At 34.7% G+C, this 23320-nt stretch overlaps 1 long non-coding RNA gene across 1 annotated transcript; it reads left to right on the forward strand.

Annotated features, from left to right (window-relative positions):
- The first annotated feature begins 21336 nt into the window (after positions 1–21336).
- Positions 21337–22909, forward strand: LOC127836117 (uncharacterized). Its single transcript, XR_008028602.1, has 3 exons — positions 21337–21486; positions 22043–22153; positions 22773–22909. It is a non-coding gene; the product is annotated as an uncharacterized LOC127836117 (long non-coding RNA).
- Positions 22910–23320: the final 411 nt, after the last annotated feature.

Here is a 23320-nt window from a genome sequence, read left to right on the forward strand (position 1 = left end):
TTTTATACTATAACAAATGTTAAATAATTTTTAAATAAACAATTATTCGAAACAGATACAAATAATGCTTCGATATGTTTACTTCTGTGTGATTGTGTAAACCTTTCGTCAGCTTCTCTACATACGGAACTTCATACATAATGATTGTGTAAGTCATTTTAACCATATAAATATACCTTACATGGTTTAATCCCGAACATGATCTCGGAAACCAGACTTGCTTTAAACATCGAAAACAAAATATTAAATTTCATAAGATTTTCAAAAATACAATGTACATATGAGAACCAAACAACTATACACATAGAAAACAAATATAAATAATGTTGACAATTTTAATAAAAGCATATGTTCATTTATATTTAAAAATGATTACTTTCACTTCGTCCTGATTTTCAGAAATGGCCATGTACATGTTGCATCTACATATAAATTTACACATTACATCAGGCGTTATACGCAAGTTCGCCGAGAATAACGCCGTCTCGATTAGTCTGCCATTAAATAAAACAGTAGCATGTACAAATCGTTTGATGGAAAATGGCAAACGTTTGTCTTAACAAACTGTTCAGCAATATTGACAGAATTTGCTTTTAAAATGGCAGGCGTAATAAACGGAATTATCGGGCAATATATAGAAACATTAAACGCGGCATAAATGTGACTACCAAAATAGCATCTTGACGCAAAACAGTATCATTATTGTGTCAATTAAATACACTTGTAAAGCTGCTATTCTCTAAGAAATTGCGCGAAAATAAAGATAACTTGTGTTATATCACGTTATCCGCCTGGAAAGCGTGAGCATTTTCATTGCAATTTTTATAATGGAGATTTATTTAGGGATTAGATATTATGTTGTGGTATAGTCAGTAAGGTAAAAAAATGGTTTGGATATTATTAAATCTGCAATAGATTTACGTTATGATTTTTTTAGGTCATATATTTTGTGTAGACGCACCCTCAATGGACTGTAGTCATCTGTCCAATTATCATTTGCAGCCTCAGCATCGGGAATAATGTCATCATCGGACAAATCACCAACTTCAATATCAGAGTCAAACTCTGAGAAACCAGAACACTCGACCTCATCAGAGTCACTGTCAAATAACTGATCTAAGTAATCAGCTATAGTGACGGAATAAATCTGTGCAAATAAAACGAGGATATAACAAGTAATACAAGTGTATGCGAATGCAATAGGAAATGCAGTGAGAACCCCGCCTTAAAATATCGAATTTTATACTGAAACATTAGGCAGTAAATCTTTAGATTTGTCGGCATTTTGTTTCATTTCAGACTCCATGCAGTTTTTAGATCATAATCTCAGTGCTTTATTACCCGAACTCGTTAGTTTCTGGACACGTGTGCAACTGAAAATAGCCACCAGGAATGCGTTTTATGGCCCAAACGAGCACAAAGTGTCTAGTCTCCCGTGTGTTTTATCCCTAAATATTAGATAAGAATGTGCACTATTAATTATTATGTTGGTCAGTACAAAAGGCCTTCTGAAAACGCCGACTGCGTCTTTGTTTTATTTCTCAATCAAGCACCGATAATCCAATATCCTGTGTATTACAAAAACACAAACTTCAGATAAGCATGTGTTGTCTGTCAAAACAATGATTGTATATGTCAGTAAACATATCGAAGTAATTCTTATATATGATCTCGGAAACGGGACTTGCTTTTAACATTTACCATTACGATATTTATTTTCATAAGAATTGCTAAAAACAAATGACAACCAAACAAACATACACAGACAAAACAAAATATAAATAATTATGACAAATTAAATGGGGAAAAAAAACATTGGTTTATTTTTTGAAAAATCGCTTTTACTTTCTCCAATTTCCAGCAAATGACTTATACATGTTGCATAAAATCTAAATATAGATGACACTGTTAATTGGTCGTTGTAAAAGAATATGAACTTTACACGGCACTTTGTGTGCAATCAGATACAGTACAAAAATAATAATAATAAAGATATTTTGACAGATGATGCAAACTCTAATTGTCAATGTATTATGTAGTGAATTGTTTCGCAACGTAGTAACGCTCAATGTAATAAACATTATGATGCAAAACTCGGGGTCAATTTCTATCCGAGGTACATGTACATTGTAAATTATGGTTAATAAGATTGTCCGCCTAATGACTCTGGATCATCAACAAATTCCTCTGCATCATGCCGAGGCGTGTCCCGGAGGCGAGATGCGGAGTGCCTCAGCGGACAGACGCGGCTACTGGCGACCAGATGGTCGATTCCGAGTCGCCTCCGCGAACACAAGTTGGCGTCTCATTCCAGGGATTTTGGAATATGTTTGTTTTGCGTGAGCTGTACTGTACATTTATGTTACTAAGTGTAATGAACATTCATTGTTGTATCAATTAATTAAAGTATTTTAAAAACTCATTAGCACGTAAAAAACAACAAATGTTCTAACCAACTTTCAAGAATAGTAAACACCCTGGCGGCAACGTTTTTCGACAGTGTGGATACATTTTCATACATATCCAAAATATCATTAAAACAAATAATCTGACCAAGTTTCATGAAGATTGGACAAACATGTGACTTTAAGAGTGTTAACAAGTTTTTACAAAAGCCATATAAGGAAAAATGCCCCGCCCCCTGGTGGCCATGTTTTTCAACCAACTGGAACAATTGTTCAATTCGTCCAAAATTATTGGGACAATTCTTGTGACCAAGTTTCATGAAGATCATACAATAAATGTGGCCTCTAGTGTTAACATGGTTTTACATAGCAATATAGCCATATAAGGAAATGCACCGCCTACTGGTGCCAAAGTTTTTCATCCAACTGTAACTATTTTTTAACTCATCTAAGATATCATTGGCACAAATCTTCTGACCAAGTTTCATGATGGTCAGACAATAAATGTGGCAGCTAGAGTGTTAACAAGGTTTTACTAGACTAAGCTACAATGCAGTTTTTTTTTCCTTCTTTGGACGGGTCTGGTAAACGGACCCGTTCCCAATGACCTACGGACCCGTTCCCAAAATGAACCGGACCTGTCCCAATTGCCTAAAATGCACAAAAATATCCCAATAAAAATCGAGTTAACAATCCCCGAAACGCCAACTTGACATATTTCAACATTGTTTTAAGTTTCAGCCGATTTGACTCAATCAATGACTGCCAGTTTAAACATTTAACGTTACATTCGTACAATACGTGTATGCTATCAGAGACTACCCTACGGGCGACAAGAGCGATAATTTCATTCTAAGCGACAGGAGCGATAATTTCATTCTAACGCCCGTGATTTCACACTATGAGCCCAGAAAAGAGAAGATCAAGTCGCCCGATTTTTCGAGTAAGCAAGACCGGAAAAGCAAAAATCAAGCCGATTATGATTAACACCCATCTTATATATAAACTGGAATCACAGTTCATTTTAATACTAATAAGTAATAATACTACACAATTCACATTGAGGAAACACATTTCCTCGATTAGATATAAATTATCAGAGTAGAATTAAATTGCTATGTCATGACCTTCGACATTGAAAATGGCGGACGTATTGTAACATTCAACTGGCGTTAAATTCAAAGCTGGCAATTAAAATTACAAATAATGGTGATTCAATAATGGAGAACGCATTAACTGGATTTAACAAACGTTTGATAAAGGTTTGTTAAACCAGTTAACAACAAGGAAAATTTGGATTATTAAAGTTAAATAGGTAAGGCATTCTCAAGTGTACATATTTCGGACATGTATAGTATTTGGATAAACAGTAATAGATATACCAGATGTCCCATGCATTAAGCTTATGTTTTGTTACAAAAGCAGTCATAGGGATGACGATAAATATGTGATGAAAAGGTGCTTCCGGTACATATCTTTAATTACTTAATGACTCCACACATTCCCTTCTGTACACTGCAACAAAAAATAAGCAATTAGTGCTCAGATAAGACTATGCAGCCTGGAGGTGTCTGGACCCTCATCAGCCCAGAAAGACACCATTCTTGATAGATTTAAAGCAGATAAAAACAGAGAACTCTTAACAATATGTGTTCCGATAGAATGTTGTTGTTAGTGCAAGACTGTGAATAAAAGTTAATTTTGCTTTCCTGTGTCATTTAAAGCTGACAAAAGTTAAATAAAGTCATAAAAATACCATTCTTCAATTGGTACAATTCACAACTTGATTTTTCGCAATTGGAAGATTTTGTGACTCGTTTTTTCCCAATTTGGTGATTTCACGACGCAATAAATACCTAATAGCATGGGTACCGGACCCATTGGGTGAAAAAAATCACTGCAATGTATATAAGGAAAAATGCCCCGCCCATGGTGGCCATGTTTTTCAAGCAACTGGAACAATTTTCAAACTTGTCCAATATATCATTGGGACAAATATTCTGACCAAATTTCATGATGATCGGAAAATAAATGAGGCCTCTAGAAACAAAGTTTTACCATAGCCATATAAGGAAAAATGCCCTGCCCCCTGGCAGCCATGATTTTCAACCAACTGGCATCATTGTCAAACTCGTCCAAGATATTATTGGGATGAATCTTCTGACCAAATTTCATGATGATCGGAAAATAAATGTGGCCTCTACAGTGTTATTGAAGTTTTACTAAAGCCATTAAAGGAAAAATGCCCCGCCCCTGGCGGCTGTGTTTTTCAACCAAACTTGCATAATTTTCGAACTTGTCCAACATATTATTGGGAAGAATCTTCTGACCAAGTTTCATGAAGATCGCAGAGGCGTATCCAGAAAATTTTCAGAGGGGGGGCTCAACAGGGGAGGGTGCGGGAGGGGTGTCCCCTTCTGTCGTCAAACTTTTTTTGAAATAGCACCTTGAAATGATGCGATTTCCTGCTATATAATCAGCATTTTGCATGATAAAAGTGAATGTAAAACAAATAAGAACTTGAGTTCACACATCAAGTGTGACAGACACACGGACAGAGAGACACACAGGGGTAAATCAAATGTCTCTCAAACCACTAAAATGGTGGGAGACATTATCTTTATCCATAACTTTTTTAACAGAGTTAGATGGGTGGACCTCCTATTTAACCTTGTTGGATATCCTATTAGGTGAACTTAGGTACAACATTAAAATGTTTGTGTCCATGTCCCTATTAATGGAAAGCAGGCACACAGCGGAAAACCTGTCCTGACCCATTGATGATCTTAGTTTTGTCTTAACAAGTCCTTGGGCACTGATACTCCTTTCACACTCGCATGATGTGACAGGGAACACACATGATATGGACAAAACAGTGTAAATGATGGGGTATAGCTGGGAATCACAATGTGCAACAGAGCCCTGAAGGGTAGTAGGTGGGTTGGGAACACCCTTCCACCTAGCCTGCCAAATAAAGTGCAACTCATCAGGCAGGGACTGAGGGGAAGGGAGATCATCATTGAACCATTCAAGGTCACTAGCACTGACAGGAGAGGAGCACATTTGTTCAGGTATAAACTTCAATCCCATGGCTGCCTTAGTCTGCAAATTACTGAATTGGGTGTCCATTTCGTTCACAAAAGTGTCAACAAAGGGAGTCGTTAGGTTTCTTGTGTAGTTTAATTCGGGTGTTGCTGCCTCGATGTTGTCACGCTTTTAGAAAATGATTTAGTTTCATATAGCAAAGTCATTCTTCATTTTTGAGTCTTTTTTAATTTCAAAAACTATGGATGAACATCAAAGCAGTAAGCCCGATTTGTAAAAAAAATTTTTTTTAAAAATTGCCATTCATTAAGTGTGCAGTTCAATTTCACTGGCATTAACGTGTTACTCAAAAGGATTATCACTGTAAAGAGCTAATAAAAATTAAATTCATAAAAGAAATTACCGAAAAAAATATGATTGTCCATTGCGTTCGTCTAAACTCTTTAATTGCTACAACTTGAAATATTGTTTTTCACAAGTCTCATGCGGCAGCCATTTGTAAACATTTACCTATAGCTAAATGTATGGATGAATTTCATTAGTTGAATGTATCTTCTTCAGCCAATCAAATAGCGCAGTTTATTACATACAGTCAATGAAGCGTGCACTTTAGCTGACGAAGGTTAGATCGTCTGTACACATGCCTGGGGGCTAATCACACAATTCGACAGCTGTTTATGGCTTAATTAGGGACATATGACAGTAAATACACCAGTGGATTGAAACTGTAAGGGGCTCATTTTTATTAAAAATCGTGTCTAGCCAGCCAGCTGGGGGGGCTTTAGCCCCCTAGCCCCCCACCTAAATACGCCTCTGGATCGAATAATAAATGTGGGTTTTACTACCGCCATATATAGCTATATAAGGAACAAGGGACAAAATTGTCACAAAACCAGGTTTTCATTGTGAAAAAAAAATCTGATAAAGGGAGACAACTTAAACTGAATTTTTGAAATGAACAAACAAAATTATCCCCCTTTGTAAGTTTGTTTCAAAATAAATCTATTTTTATTCGTGGCGACCTTGACATTGAAGATTTTGACGTGATTCTTTCGTGTGACACACCGTCCCATGATGGTGACCAAATGTGCCAAATGATTTTAAAATCTCACAATGAATGACATAGTTATGGCCCAGACAAGCTCATTTATGGCCATTTTTGACCTTTGAATTCAAAGTGTGACCTTGACCTTGGAGATATCAACGTAATTCTTGCGCGCGAGACACCGTCTAATGATGGTGAACAAATGTGCCAAATTATTTCAAAATCTCACAATGAACGATGAAGGTATGGCCCGGACAAGCTTGTTCCGCCCGCCAGCCCGTCTGCCGACATTCGCCAATCTCATAACCAGTTTTTTCCTTCGGAAAACCTCGTTAAATGCCCCGCCCCTTGGCAGCCATGTTTTTCAAGCAAACGTAACCATTTTCAAACTCATCCAAGATATCGTTGAGACCAATTTGCTGACTAAATTTAATGAAGATTGGAAATAAATGTGGCCTCTAGAGTGTTAACAATTAGGTTTTACTACAGCTATATAAGGAAAAATGCCCCGTCCCCTTGGCGGCCATGTTTTTCAACCAACTGAAACCATTTTCACACTCATCCAAGATATCATTGGGACAAATCTTCTGACCAAGTTTCATGAAGATCAGACAAGGTTTTACTAAGCCATGTAAGGAAAAATGCCCCGCCCCCTGGTGGCCATGTTTTTAAAGCAACCAGAACCATTTTTGAACTTGTCCAAGATATCATTTGGACAAATCTTCTGACCTAGTTTCATGATGATCGGAAAATAAATGTGGCCTCTAGTGTTAACAAGGTTTACTAAAGTCATATAAGGGAAAATGCCCCGCACCCTGGCGGCCATGTTTTTCAACCAACTGGCATCATTTTCGACAGACGACGGACACAAAGTGATCACAAAAGCTCACCATGAGCACATTGTGCTCAGGTGAGCTAAAAATCACATTTTTTAACAAAATTATGCACAAGTAACTATTTGCAATGTGAAATAGAACTTAATAATATGACTAACAATTTTCTATTTATTATTTCAGCAACAAAAGACTAAAGTTCCTGCTAACATGGTGATGCAGTTGATTTAGTAGATTTATTCAAAGCCTACAGCAATACACAAAAAGCTAATTAAAATTAAATACCAAATTAACATGTTAAAACAAGTTTGGAAAATTTATTTTTATCACGAGTTCTGGGAACACATTTTTGATTAACATGATCAAAGATCTAAGTCACTTTTGTGTTAAGCATATTCACTGCTCGAATGTGTTATTTGTGGAAAAAAAATGCAACAGTTAAATTGAATCAATTGAATATTTAAAACTAATTAAGATTGAATTTTCTTTTGTCTTCAGCCTAAAGGTTTGTAAAGTTTGTTGTCGCCACTGCTTTATCTTAAGTAGACATGAATTTAGTAAAATCATATTAGTGCTGGGATGGTCAAGGTACGTCTCAGGAAAAGAAAGGAATCAAATATCATTGTTGAATCAGTATCGGTATCCTGGGCATAGCTGTGATCACCCATGTATGTCAGCACTATTTTATGTCTACAATGTTTTGCGAGCATTATCAGTTCTAAATGTCGAAATGACCTGCGTTTGTACGCCTAAGTTTCGCTGGCCTTTATGACATCTTTCTTTGCAGGGTCAAACTTTCTGTGTAAATAGCAAGAGACCCTCTTTTGCTTCTTTTAAGCGCACTGAAAAAATAAAACAATATGAATATAAAACAGAAGTATGGCAATAAAAGTAAATTATTTAAGGCAAAATGATAGCTCTTGGTCTTGATACAAAAGATAAATATGCTAATTGAACCGTACAAAATTATTCACAAGTTTGTTTGTCTCTTCATTTGTATGTCCTTAGTACTCAAGTTATCAATTATTTCATAGATAAAACAACTTTTACTGTTAACCCTTTCCCACTCGGAAGCAAAGTGAAAATGGTTATGTGCAAACAGCATAAAAACAGAACAGCCTGCGAGTAACTCACAGTCTGTTCAGGTTTTATGCTGTTTGCTGCTCATTAGTATCTAAGGGTTTGACGTGAAGCCTTTAAAATTTGAATCTAGTAAAAAAGTTCTTTAATTAAATTTTACTTTCTGAGGGACTACAACTGCGTCAAAATACGTTTCTGAGTGGTAAAGGCTTAAAGACTATTATATCACATGAGTATTTGCTGCTTATCAAACAATTTCAGGTCATGTTGTAGCCAGCTTAACATGTTTGTAAATAGCCAAAAAATCCAGTTCTCACAGAGTTTCTAGAAAAAACTTCCCCACAAAAAGGCACAAACGCTGATCTAAATGAATTGTTTTAACCGTTATTGTTTCATTTGCAATTCAGGATTAAGGTGTTAATAATAAGACTTAAACATTTGAAGTTGAAGATAGAGCTTTTTATAACAGAGCCTTATAAAAAAGACCACCGACATATGCAAACATGTGGTAAAATTGCCTCTCTTTGTTCAGCTGATAGTGGTTAAACAATACAAAATGACTAAAATTGTATTATCTTTGAGCTAATATAAAATAATGCCTTTGCAATACATGCAAATTAAATGTGCACCACACAATGAATTGAAGTGTAACATTTGCAAAAATAACAACATGGGCTAGTATTGACTGAGCCTTTCGAAAAGAGCTGCGACATATGTTGATCAAATTGATATTGGTTACAAAATTAAAACAAGAGGGCTAAGATGGCCCTAGTTCGCTCGCCTTTTTTAACAAGGCCTTTTTCATTGCTTAGTTGAAAATTCAGTATTCTAGAGCATTTTAGATTGGTTCTGTTCTGTTCACTTTTGCAGTGTGAGCATATGATTAATTCTGATTGAGTACTGTCCATTTGGATAGGGATTTTGGGATGCAAACATTTGCAAGTAATGCTAATTCTACATGTCTTTACACGTTTTTTGTAAGATTTGGACCTCGTGACCAAGATTTTGACCCCACATGACCCAATTTCAAACTTTGCCTAGATATCATAAAGAAAAACGTCCTGGTCAAGTGTCATCATTATTGGACCAAAACTATGGCCTCGAGTGTGTTTACAAGGTTTTTGTAAGATTAGACCCCATGACATTGAGAGTGTCCCTACATTACCAAACGTCAAACTTGACCTAGATATTGTCCAGACAAACATCATGGTCAAGTTTCATCATTATTGAACCAAAACTCTGGCGTATGGAGTGTTGACCCCTCATGACCAAACATCAAACTTTGCTTACATAAATAAATATTATGACCAAGATTCATAAAATCTAAAACAAAATTGTGACCTCTAGAGTATTTACAAGGATTTTGTACATAAAGAAAATTTTGACAATCTAAGGGCAATAATTCTGGCATTTATTATGCAATCTTGCTCCTTATCAAACTTGACTGAGATCTTGTGGCCAAATAGCTTCTCAGCAACTTTGATAAAGAATGCTTGAGAAATGTGAATGCAAGAGTGTTTACAGACCAAATGTGGACGGACAGACGGACGATGGACAAAGACAGATCTTAAAACCTCACCTGAGCTGAATCAGGTGAGCTAAAAAGTGGGTTTTTTCACCCATCTGAGCCATTTTCCAACTTGTACCAGATATCAATAAACAATGTTTTGACTAATTTGATTAGGGAAAAAATTTGACTTTTAGAGTGTTCACAAGGTTTCTCTATAGTCATAAAACTAAAACTGCCCCACACCCTGGCGGCCATGTTTTTAGACCGATCAGGACAATTTTCAAACTGATCTGAAATATAAATAAAACCAGAGTTTTCACCAAGTTTCATGATGATTGGGCAAAAATTGTGACTTCTAGAGTGTTCACAAGCTTTTTTTTCTACTGTGAAACCATTATTATTCGTCAGACATTAATTTTTGTCTTTTTTGTCCTTCGACCGATGGACGAATTCAAGATCCTAACGAACAATCATGTCACATATTTAAAACAAATAAGACTGAATTACCGTAGGATGAGGCATTTAAATCCAGCGTAATCCACGCATATACACAGGGCTAGAAATTAACACTCGCACACTCGCAAAATGCGAGTAAAAAAAGATTGCAATGTAAGTTATAAGCCACTAGTATTTTTTGCAAGTAAAGAAATAGTGAAAAAAAACAAACGAGTTATATTGCTAAATGCGTTCGACGGCTTGAACACTAAACCGTAGGTCAATTTTTTGAACGTCTGAATACCCATATGCGGAAGCGCGCACCTTGTTTGTAGACTGGTATACTTATAGTACAGATACCTGGATGGTATTGATACAAAGAACATGAAACAGTCGACTATTCACACTCAAGTTAAATCTGGTTTTGACACAAAGGGATGTACATTATACAGTGTACTGACAACTGACATTTCCTGTAAAACAGGAATGCAATAAGGCTGTATCGAATGCGTCAACTTCGTTTAGGTAGAATAGTGTTGATTACCACTAATTGTTAACAACTTTATTACCCATTGTGTGTATTGTGTTTTTCAGGGGTGTTGCAGATTATACAGCCAACACGCGGCGAATCCAAATTAAAGACAATACTATTAAACGCAATTAAAATATGACGATGTGTGATCAACACCTGACTTTAATATATTCTGCGCTTTTATTACAAATTAATAAAGAACATATTGATTTGTGTTTGGTTGTTTGGTTTGGCTTGATCAAATATTTACGATGCAAAACGCTTGAAACTTTAATAAAATATGACCAAACTAATTTGCTTACGCTAATTATAACCCATAATGTTCGCACCTTCTCTAATTGGCGCCAATAAAGGTAAGATTGTTATCAGTTTGACCGTGATTGTAATGGAAAAAGACTAATTGGCAATTGGCTTCGTTGTTTAAAACACTCGTTAACGGTTATTCAGTCCCACTTATCCACCTATCATAACAAAGAACATGTCAATGACATAAAATAATAAGGGACAGTTACTATCACCTGAAATAACAGACTTGTTAATTGGCATATGCCAAACAAGGCCCACCTCCTGCAAGTGACTACCAAGTGTCACCCCCGCTTTCCCCAGCACGATTTTTTCGCAACCGCGTATTACATGTATTACAAACATTACAAACAAATCGGACGCTTTTTTTTTCAAAACCAGAAATGGACGAATTTAAGCGCTGACGAAATAGTCATTTTTTTAAAAAGGACGAAATTTCGTGCTGACGAAAATAAATGGTTTCATAGTATATAAATATAAGGAAAATGTGCAACCCCCTCACCTGGCAGACATGTTTTTCAACGGACAGGAACCATTTTCGAACTCAACATGTTTTGAACAAGTTTCATGATGATTGAGCAAAAATTGTGACTTCTAGAGTGTTCACAAGGTTTCTCTATAGCCAAATAAGGAAAACTGCCCACCACCCCCCCACACTGGCGGCAATGTTTTTCAAAGGACAGGAACCACTTTTGAACTCAACCAACATATCATTAAGACAAACATTTTGACAAAGTTACATGACAATTGGGCATGAAATGTGACTTCTACAGTGTTTACAAGGTTTTTCTTTTTTTTTGACCTAGTGACCTAGTTTTTGTCCCAGTATGACCAAGTTTAAACTCGATGGAGGTATTATAGGGAAAATTCTCGTGACCAAGTTTGATGAAAGATCGGACAAGAAATGTAGCCTCTGGAGTGTATACAAGGTTTCTCTTATGATAGCCAAATAAGGAAAACTGCCCCGACCACTGGCGGCCATGTTTTTCAACAGACCGGAAGCACTTTTGAACTCAACCAACATATCATTAAGAGAAACATTTTGACCAAGTAACATGAAGATTGGGCATTAAATGTGACTTATACAGTTTTTGCAAGATTTTTTCTTTTGCATAAACACATTGGCTTGTTTTTTTTGTTCACATGTTGCTTTTTATGGTTGTTCATATGTTTTATTTTATTTTATTTTTTTCTATGTCTCTACTAGGGACACGTCTTTTATTGTGTTTTCCTCTTACTTGTGTGATTATCTTTTTTTACTTCTTCAAGTCTATGGAATATTTATCTTTTTGTATTCTTAATTTTTGTTTTCTATTTTTGTTTGTATGTATGGACATCTTATGTCCTATAAGAGAAACCAACTGGACACATTTTAAAATAAAAATTTACTGGACAAGCACATACAAATTACGATTCACACCACCCTCCACCTACTTAAATGATTAAATTATGTTCTTTAAATGTTAAAGGATTAAACAATAAAGACAAACGCATAAAAATCTTCAAATGGTTAGACGAAAAAAAAAATAGTATATGCCTTTTACAAGAATGTCATTTGACACCTACTTTAGCACAAACCTTAAAAGATGAATGGGACGGAGAAATCTATCTCAGTGGAGAACATACTAATAAACAAGGCATTGCCTTTCTGATAAAAAATAATATAGGTGTCACAGTCGATAACTTTAAGGAAATAATAATTGGCAGACAAGCAAGTATAGATATCAAAATACACGAAACACAAATAACATTAATCAACGTCTACGGCCCTAACATAGACGATTCCACCTTTTACGAAACATTACAATCCTTTATAATAAATAACCAAGATAAAAACATTATAATCGGTGGTGATTTCAATACGGTCCTGAACCCATTAATAGATAAAAAGAATGGAAACCTTTATACTCATACTAAAAATAGAAACATTTTAAACAACATAATTGAAAACTACAATATGATAGACATCTGGCGTACAGTATACCCAAACGAGAGCAAATTCACCTGGCATTCAAACACAAAACCAACAATATTTTGTAGATTAGACTATTTTTTAATATCTGAATCTCTTTGCAACATTATTGACACATGTAAAATAAAACCAGGATTTATGACTGACCACTCTCTAGTTGAACTTAAACTGCACAATATACAACCTGAAAGAGGCCCAGGATACTTTAAAATTAACAACAGCATCTTATTAGATACACAATATCAAACACAAATAAAACAGGAAATATTAAATACAGTTCAAAATAATAAAGATGCAAACCCAAACACCTTATGGGAAGTAATTAAAGGAAATATACGTAACACAACAATTAGATACACATCATTTAAACAAAAAGAAACACACAAACTTGAAACTGAAACCATCAAAACCATTGAAACACTTGAAAAACAATTGCATCAAACAAACACAAATGACACCACCGACATTGAAAATGAAATAACATTAAAAAAACAAATATTAGATGGAATCTATCATACACATCTCAATGGAATAATACTAAGAGCGCGGGCACAGCATGTTGAACACAATGAAAAGAATACAAAATATTTCGCAAACATTGAAAAACGTAGAAGTGAACAAAAAACTGTACACAAATTAGTAGTCAATGGCAAAGATATAACAAACAGAACTCAAATACTAGAAGAACAACGTTTGTTTTTCGAAACCCTCTATAAACGAAAAAATGCTGAAAATAACACTCTTTTTAAAAATACACATCATGCTTAAAACCAGGAAGAAAAAGAACTGTGCGACGGATTGCTTAATGAATATGAATGTGGATTAGCCCTAAAAGAAATGCAAAATAACAAAAGCCCAGGATCTGATGGCATCACAATCGAATTTTATAAAATATTCTGGAATGATATAAAAACACATCTAATTAATTCACTTAACTATTCATTTAACAACGAAAACTTAACTACGCTACAAAAACAAGGTATTATTTCACTTATTCCAAAACCTGGAAAAAACTTAGAATCCTTATCAAACTGGCGCCCGATTAGTTTACTAAACAATGATTACAAAATTGCAACTAAAAGTATAGCAAACAGAATAAAAAAAATATTACCATCAATCATTTCAAAATCTCAATCTGGTTTCATAAAAGGACGTTACATTGGCGAAAACGTTCGTCTTATCCAAGAATGCATAAACTACTTCAACAATTCAAATAATCCTGGTCTAATATTCTTTGCAGACTTTGAAAAGGCATTCGATTCGCTTGATCATTCATTTATGTTCTCTTGCTTAGAAAATATGAACTTTGGTGAAAGTCTCATTCAATGGGTCAAACTATTCTATACCGATATTAACAGTATAATCATCAACAATGGCTTCTTTTCAAACAGTTTTAACATCGAACGAGGGGTTCGACAAGGATGTCCACTCTCATCATCGCTATTTATTATTTGCATAGAGTATCTATCACATCACATCCAATCAAATGAACACATAAAAGGCATATCACTAGAACCTGACGAAGAAATCAAACAATCCCTATTTGCTGATGATGCAACTTATTTTTTAAATAACAATAGCGATTCTTTCCATAACCTCATAGAGTCGCTAACCATTTACGGAATGACATCGGGTCTTAAACTAAACAAAAGTAAATGTACTGTGCTACGAGTAGGTAAATTAAAACAAAGTAATGCTCAATATAAAAAAGAAATGAAATTTAATTGGACATCCGATGAAGCCACAACGTTAGGAATTACATTCACAAATAATGAAAAGGATACAGTTCTTAAAAACATAATACCTAAATTACAGAATTTTAAAAACTGCTTAAAATCATGGCATCATCGTAAACTTACACTAATCGGAAAAAACACAGTATTGAAAACGTTTGCACTTCCTAAATTAATATATGTATTAACAGTTCTCCCAAATCCACCAAGTGATGTTATTAACGATATAAAATCAGCAATATTCAATTTCATATGGGACGGTAAGCCTGATAAAATAAAAAGAACTCAGTTAATTCAATCTGTAGAAAATGGAGGTATCCAATTAACGAACATTGAATCATTCTTGAATGCAATCAAATGCAGCTGGGTTAAACGATACCTAGATAATACCAATACGAGTAAATGGAAATTATTCTACCAGAAAATCCTAAAAAAATATGGTGACTCCTTACTCTTTGAATGTAACATCAGCAATAATATCTTACATGAAATTGCAAACGAAAACATATTTCTGTCTGATGTTCTATCAGCGTGGAGTGATGTCACTCATAACTTAGAGACCCAAACCAGCAGTAAAACAATTTTATGGAACAATAAAGACATAACTTCAAACAATAAGACGTTTTTCTATAAAGACTGGTTTGAACGAAGCATTAAATATGTCGACCAATTATATGACTACAGAATTAAGGATTTCTACTCTTTTGATAATATATGCTACATATACGGAATACCTTCAAATAATTTTTTGAAGTACTACACACTTATCAAAAGCATACCCATACATATTAAATCGGAAACCAATACAAATAATACACCATGTACTCAAACAACATTTGTAGAAAACATACTTGGAAGAAAAAACAAAACAAATAAAATATTTTACACACTACAAATTAAAAACCCTACAGAAAACTCCAAAATCCAAAATAAATGGCAAGTTCTTTTTGGAGAAAATGAACTTAATTGGAAACACATATTTACCATGCCATATAAAGCAACTATTGAAAGCACACTGAGAAATTTTCAATATAAATACATCCATAGAATTATAGCTACAAATAAATATCTTTTTAAATGTAAATTATCTAACTCAAATCTGTGTGACTTCTGCAGTGAAAACATTGAAACTATAGAACATCTTTTTTGGGAGTGCAAACACATCCAGCCTATTTGGAATCAATTAATATCTTTTCTTGAACAACATCAACTAAACGTTAAACTATCTCTCTTAAATGTAAGTTTCGGAATTAACTCATTGAAATCAATAGACTGTAATAATATTGTGAATTTTATGGTTATATTAATGAAATATTTTATCTTAAACATGAAGTACAAAAAACAAGTACCAAATTTTAATTGTTTTGTCCATAGTCTTAAACTAAAAATTCAAATTGAGAAAGAAATAGCCCTCAGTAATGACACATTACACATCTTTGAACAAAAATGGAATCGGATTAAATTCTCATAATGTTTTGTCCACTTATATACATTTCACTCTAATGTTAGTCTATCTCTCTAAAATAGTTTGTTTATTTTTTTTTATTCTTTTTTTTTCAGTCAGACAAGATCATTGTGAATATACAACAAAACACACAAGTCCAGTATCTTTTCTTTCAACTTTATACAATTCATCATATTTCATAACTATTCCTCTGTTGTTCTTTTCTTTTCTCTCAAAAAAAAATAAATATATATTAGCATATCTTGTATAACATGTCTGAACTATATTGCTTTGTACAATCACTATGTTGTATGATCATATACATGTTTACATTGTATGTATGATATTGAATAAAAAAAAAAAAAAAGATTTTTTCTTTTTTTTTTACCTAGTTTTTAACCAAGCATGACCCAGTTTCAAACTCGATCGAGGTATCATTGGGACAAATCTTCTGACCAAGTTTAATGAAGATCGGACAAGAAATGTGGCCTCTAGAGTGTTTACAAGGTTTCTCTATAGCCAAATAAGGAAAACTGCCCCGCCCACTGGCGGCCATGTTTTTCAACGGACCGGAACCACTTTTGAACTCAACCAACATATCATTTAGAGAAACATTTTGACAAAGTAACATGAAGATTGGGCATGAAAAGTGACTTCTACAGTGTTTACAAGGTTGGTTTTTTTCTCAGTGTAGGGTCAATACATCTTTCATGCGTTAAGACAGTGGTCAGGGCTGAGGGACGGGAAGTAACAGACCCATTTCATTTAACAATATAAAATCAAGAAATTCTTAAAATGATTACCATATCAGCAGAATCCAATACATTCTTTAAATGTGCTATACATGTACTTAAATTCATTAGTCTTGGCTATTATCCGGTGCCTTCTTCATGCATTATCCGGTGCCAGCAATTAACACATAAAATAGACCATTTTTCTACAAACTAAACCGTCACTCATCATGGCAATGATTTAACAATAATTATGCTGCTGTTTTCATCAGGAAACTTGCTCCGAAATTTGAATTTCATTGTAAATATGGACCAATTCTGCATTTTACTTCCATTTCCACAGGTTTTGTGCATGAACTGTTAAACAATATAGGTTCCCACTGCATAATGATGTTTTTGTCACTGAGCACGACTATACAATTTGTGAATGAATGCCTTAGTTGTTCCGTGGAATATTGGTTTAGTGAAAAATGTTAACGTAAAAAAGAGAATATTGAAATAAAAGAACTCACCTTAAAACAGTCAATATATTTCTGATATGATCCGGTGCCGTTTCGGGTATTATCCGGAAACGTTCTAATGTTTCTGATATTATTCGTATTGGTTAGGCACCGTGATTATTGTTTTCACAAGAATAGCTGGATGCGGATGTTCTGCTATTGCAAAGGTATATTGAATGCTTACTTAGGTGACCAGAGATCCTCACACATTATGCCGCATTGTCATGATAAAACCTCATAAACTATAAAAACAAACACACATGTGTATACAAGATATGCACTTACCTTAGAGGTCGATCGGGTGACTAGAATGGGCTTGCAGTCACCCCAGGGTGACATATATCGGTTTCTAGTCGATCCCGGGTTACTTCAAACCATTTCAGGTCGACAATGACCCAATGGGCGTAGCGCATTGGGTCATTAATTGTCAACCTGAAATGGCTTGAAGTCAGCCAAGCGGACTAGAAGCCGATTCTTGTCACCCTAGGGTGACTTCAAGCCAATTCATGTCACCCTGGGGTGACTTCAAGCCGACCGGGTGACTAGAATCGCTTGAAGTCACCCCAGGGTGACATGAATCGGCTTCTAGTCACCCCCGGGTGACAATGACCCAATGAGCATCACTAATGATCCAAAGGTCGACAATGACCCCATGAGCATCACTATTGAGCCACAGGTGGAAGTAACGTACCCTGGATAGAACATGGGCCCAGGAGCACAATATATTCAAATAAATATATAAAATCATGCTTAATGAGAGAAAAATTGACAAAGAGGCATTAAAAAAAATCCCCACCCTCTGATCTTGGAATCATAACTGGAATCATAAATCATCACTGCAAAATTGATGAAGTAATGGCTGTTCAAAATGATGCACCCCATTTTCGGATGATTTCAAGTTGGATACCTTGTTATATATATATATTTGATAGTGAATTTTATTTTTCAGAAAAGTTGATTTTTCATTATAATATGATAATTTATCATTCAAAATTATGTTTTCACTAATTAATATCATAGCCACACGCTAACCACCTGTGGTTACAACAGAGACACGTTAAGCTTTTTAAGTTCCTGTTATAGCGTTAATAAATAACAAAAAGTAGAACTTACCTGGGCATCATTTTTCTCAAAGCGATTACAACAGGAATAAGGTGTCAATAGTGGGATTCCAAGCAAAACAATAGGCATTATGTAGACGGGTAAGTTTTTTACTTTATCACCTCTTTTTTACGGAGGATCCCAGAGATAGTCGATGTATCACGGTTGATGCCGGAGATTTTGATTTTGATGTTTAGAGTGATCTCCCGGCAATAGTAATTTATGCTACAATTTGCGCTGGGATTAGGTTTTTTAATACTGGTTCCCCTTTTTGAATTGTGAACTATTTATAATGGCGGTGTATGCAAAACTGAAGACTAATTCTAAATCAGAGACGCACTAGCAATCGTCTTAAAAAGTAGAATAGATCCACAAAGCTATTAACAGCTTGTTAAATTCAGTAGCAACATAGCCAAATTCACATAGTAAAACAAAGAACGCCGTTAGAATTAGCATTAATACAAATGCCAAAAGTTTAAATGCAGTTGTCAATAACACACACGAAGCAAAGATATATATGAAGTAAGAATAAACTTATCAATATGTGACAATGAGATGAAGTGTTTGCATAGCAAATGTAACTAGGCAAAATGCAACTACCATGTTTCAGAAAGCATATGACATGAGTTAAAATGAGAATGTCATTTAACATCATGCATGGACTGGCGGATATTCCCTTCCATAACTATCCACCGTTGATTTCATAAGTAAATACAAAGCACCCGGGTGTACATTGTCCAGGGTAATCATGGAACTTAGGCTGGAAATCCATGGTATAACATGGAATTCCATGGAAATCCCTGGAATTTGAAACAGTTTCCAGGGTTTTCCAGGGTTTTGTTCTAGAAATGTCCATGAAACGTGGACTTTTTTCCAAGCATTTTCCAGCCTTGGATGGAAAAGCATGGAAAAGGAATGGAAAACGCTGGATTTAGGCTGGATAACCATGGAAAATATTTCCGGATAGCATGGAAAGTGGAACATAGAATTTTTTAAGCATGGAAAAGACTCTAACATGTTCAGCTGACCCTGGAAAAAACTTAGACTTTATAAGAGGAGAAAATAACAACAATTTACACAACATATGAATAAAACATAAAACAGTGTGCATAGTTTGGGCAGAAATAGTAGTAGTTATAGTAGTAGTAGTAGTAGTAGTAGAAGTAGTAATGCTGGTGCTTGCAGTAGAATATGTTGTAGGAGTAGAAGTAAAAGTGGTTGTTGTATAAGTTGTACAAGCAGTTAAACTACTGATAATTATACTATTGGTGCAAATTTAAGTGACAGTAGCAGTAGTAGCAGTTATTATTGTGTTGTTGTTTTAGCATTTACAGGAATAGTAGCTGTAATGGTAGCAATAGTAGTATAAATAATAATAAGAATACTAGTAGCAGCAGTAGTAGTAGTAGTTAAGGAAGTAGCATTAGCAGCAGCAGCAGTAGTAGTAGTAGTTAAGGAAGTAGCATTAGCAGCAGCAGCAGTAGTAGTAGTAGTTAAGGAAGTAGCATTAGCAGCAGCAGCAGTAGTAGTAGTAGTTAAGGAAGTAGCATTAGCAGCAGCAGCAGTAGTAGTAGTAGTTAAGGAAGTAGCATTAGCAGCAGCAGCAGTAGTAGTAGTAGTTAAGGAAGTAGCATTAGCAGCAGCAGCAGTAGTAGTAGTAGTTAAGGAAGTAGCATTAGCAGCAGCAGCAGTAGTAGTAGTAGTTAAGGAAGTAGCATTAGCAGCAGCAGCAGTAGTAGTAGTAGAAGTAGTAGTAGTAGAAGTAGTAGTAGTAGAAGTAGCAGCAGCAGCAGTAGTAGCAGTAGCAGCAGCATCAGTAGCAGTAGTAGTAGCAGTAGTAGTTGAAGTACTAGTAGTAGTAGTAGTAGTAGTAGTAGTAGTAGTAGTAGTAGTAGTAGTAGTAGTAGTAGTGGTGGTTGTAGTAGTAGTAGTAGTAGTAGTAACATCAGCAGCAGCAGCAGTAGTAGTAGTAGTCGCTGCAGCAGGAGTTGTAGTAGTAGCAGCAGCAGTAGCAGTAGTAGTAGTAGCAGCAGCAGCAGGAGTAGTAGCAGCAGCAGCAGTAGCAGCAGCAGTAGCAGTAGTAGTAGTTGAAGCAGTAGTAGTAGTTGAAGCAGTAGTAGTAGTAGTAGTAGTAGCAGAAGTAGCAGCAGTAGTAGTAGTAGTAGTAGTAGTAGTAGTAGTAGTAGTAGTAGTAGTAGTAGTAGTAGTAGAAGTAGTAGCAGTAGTAGTAGTAGAAGTAGAAGTAGCAGTAGTAGTAGTAGCAGTAGTAGTAGTAGTAGTTGTTGTTGTTGATGTTGTGGCTGTTGTAATAGTAGTAGTAGTTTTGCAGAAGTAGTAGTAGTAGTAGTAGTACTAGTAGTAGAAGTAATAGTAGTAACTTTCAAAGCAATGTCTACAAGTTTAAATTCCTTAACCCTGTTCAAGGTGTATACACACTCAATATTTAACTGCAGTCCAGGTTTGCAATTAACAAACTATCTGCGAAGCCTGTGTGTGAGTCAGATATGTCTGCTGCTAATCTATTGGTTATAAAGTATCACAGCCTTTTCTGATTGGCTGAGTTCAAATACAGAAAGTTTACCTGTTAGATTGAAATTCTGAGTAGGCGTTTAGTAGAAAATATGCAGGTTAAACTTGTTGTTAAAATGAAGTTAATGTAATTTCACAAACAGTAGAGTTAATGAGTTTTTCCATTAATAAGAATTTCTTAAAATAATAATGTATGGATATCATTTGGAAAGTGACATGAAATGTTGTTAAAAAGTGATGCATACAAGTGTTTCAGAAGTCTGTCTAGGAATAGAACAACAACTGAAGGTTTGTGCTTTTCATTATTTCTAAATATTCCTTTAAATTTATTCTTCTTATGTCATCATTGTAGACCTTTTTTATGTGACATTTTAGGTAAAAGTATGGCAAATATAGAAGTTTAAAAGCAGCTGTCACACACATTTTCACTAAGTGCAGTTTGCAGCTTGATAAAGGAAGTCCTATGTGGAGATATTAATAAGCCTGAATGTAGTATCGGAAGTTTATAATACATGGCTAGGGAACTGAGGCTAAGGGAGTTATGTGCTGTGCATGATGAGAACTCAATGCTCATTAATGCTGTTAATGTTTATAAATAAATTTATTAAACCAATAGCATTTTTTTTTAGGTTTCAATGTGCATTTTCATACCAATAAAATTACACATCATTCTAATTATAGCAATAATAAATTTGTACTAATCATACCAACAAATTTTGTTATGCTATGCTTTGTGATGTATTAACTTCATTGTAAGTTATTATTTAAAGACCATTTTACTAAATATTTAAAAAATACTTGAATTATTTTCTATATACATTTTCATTATGTGCTTTAACTGTAGCTGACCAGTTGATGGAAGATACTGCAGAGTTTGGCAGGGAAATAACCCAAGACAGCAAAGCGGCTCTTTTGGGGCATTTACCAAGAGGACTAACATGGCCACAAATTCATGGTAAATATTGTTATGCCCCGAGCTCATATAAGTAATTTAGTGTTAACCACCTGAAAGTATTTTGTTTTTTTGGTATCCAATATTTCGGTCTAGTTTCAATTACAGGTTATTTTTATATGAATTAGCAAATTAGCATAACTTTCATATAGCAATATCTGAATATAAAATTCCTATATATGTTTGAGTTTCCAGATACATGCTAGTGTACCCCGTTTTGGGGCATTTAAGAAAACAACAATATAAATTTCAAAATAAAAGAGAGTCATATAAAAATATAAGTTAAATCACCAATTTATTCACTTTAAAGTATCAGTTTTCCTGTGTGGTTGCCTGTTTGCAAGTAGATTAAAGCCCGCTTGCAAACTTTAAGAGAATAAATTTCAGTAAATGGAAAAGAAATAATTGCTAACTACTTAGGATCGTAAATGTTCGCTCAAATACAAAAAAGCCAGATGTACCGAATTGAGCAGTGATATGAAATATCTAAAATAGATTAAAATATGAATGAGCATTGAAGTATAGATATTCAATCATATGATTGCTGCACATTTACTTTTACAGGTGAATGTAAAAAACTTATGACTTTCTTGTAATATTGTTTGCTTTGTTTTTCTTTCAGAGATCATGCAGGAGCCGTACAGTATAACAGCAGTACAAGTTCTATAAAAGATCCACGACCTACTGAAGCCCAGCTAATTAACAAAAAAGTTTTTAAAAACTGTTATTTTATCCCACCTGGGTACTTATAATTTACTAAGCTGCCTACACAAGTTTTAGACTTGCAATTATATTTTAAATTGTCACTTGGAAAGTAATACATGTACATGGAATATGTTCTGAATTTCTTGGAAATATAAAATTATATAAAAGTATTTTAATGAAATTAAGCACCTAAATTGCATTAAAGTGAATGTAGCTGAGAAGAAGATGTGTTTGGGAAACACAATGTCCCCCTATATGACGTTTGACCTTGAAGGATGACCTTGACCCTTCATAACTCAAAATGTGCAGCTCCATGAGATACACATGCATGTCAAATATAAAATTGCTAGCTTCAATATTGCAGAAGTTACATTACATGAGCAATTTTGACCCATATATTTGACCTAGAGGATGACCTTGACCTTTCACCACTCAAAATGTGCAGCTCCATAAGTTACACATGCA

The sequence above is a fragment of the Dreissena polymorpha genome, chromosome 6, assembly GCF_020536995.1.
Source record: "Dreissena polymorpha isolate Duluth1 chromosome 6, UMN_Dpol_1.0, whole genome shotgun sequence".
NCBI lineage: Eukaryota > Metazoa > Mollusca > Bivalvia > Myida > Dreissenidae > Dreissena > Dreissena polymorpha.